The 464-nt window shown below is 44.8% G+C and overlaps 1 protein-coding gene across 1 annotated transcript in view; it reads right to left on the minus strand.

Moving 5' to 3' along the window:
• LOC107574585 (gastrula zinc finger protein XlCGF57.1-like) overlaps positions 1–405 on the minus strand; it is a 7,494-nt gene extending 7,089 nt beyond the window's left edge. Inside the window, exon 1 of the mRNA XM_016261030.1 lies at positions 365–405. The gene's annotated coding sequence lies outside the window, so the exon portion shown is untranslated. The remainder of the gene's footprint in view (positions 1–364) is intronic.
• Between the last annotated feature and the right edge of the window lie 59 nt (positions 406–464).

The following is a 464-nucleotide window of genomic DNA, read 5'->3' on the forward strand; positions in this document are numbered from 1 at the left end:
AAGAGTTCTCGTTGCATTCACACTGGTGTCCTCAGCGCGCGCTGATTCGATTCGAAAAAGTGACTCGTTCCGCGAAGCATTCGACTCAATTGACTCGGAGTTTCGGAAAGCTCCGTTTCTCTCATCACTGCTTCCCAGTGACTGACATCGTGCTTACTATAAACTGATAGACGACACAGAGAGCGAAATGAGACGCAGCGTGTTTGTTAATCGTGCACATGTGCTTTACACACAAAAATAACATTCATAACTGTTAGATGAGACATTGCAACCTTACGTTCAGTGACTATCGACTCATTTCACATCGCTTGTTAAAGCTATAACACTGCCTTGACCGTTTTTAGACTCTAAAAAACACACAAACCTTTCCTTCCTTCCTTCCTTCCGCAGCGCAGCCTTGTGACGTCACAGCACCACACCAAAGCAAAAGTCTCGTGTGTCTATATATTCACCTGCAGAGAACA

The sequence above is a fragment of the Sinocyclocheilus grahami genome, unplaced genomic scaffold, assembly GCF_001515645.1.
Source record: "Sinocyclocheilus grahami isolate Dianchi unplaced genomic scaffold, SAMN03320097.WGS_v1.1 scaffold2278.1, whole genome shotgun sequence".
NCBI lineage: Eukaryota > Metazoa > Chordata > Actinopteri > Cypriniformes > Cyprinidae > Sinocyclocheilus > Sinocyclocheilus grahami.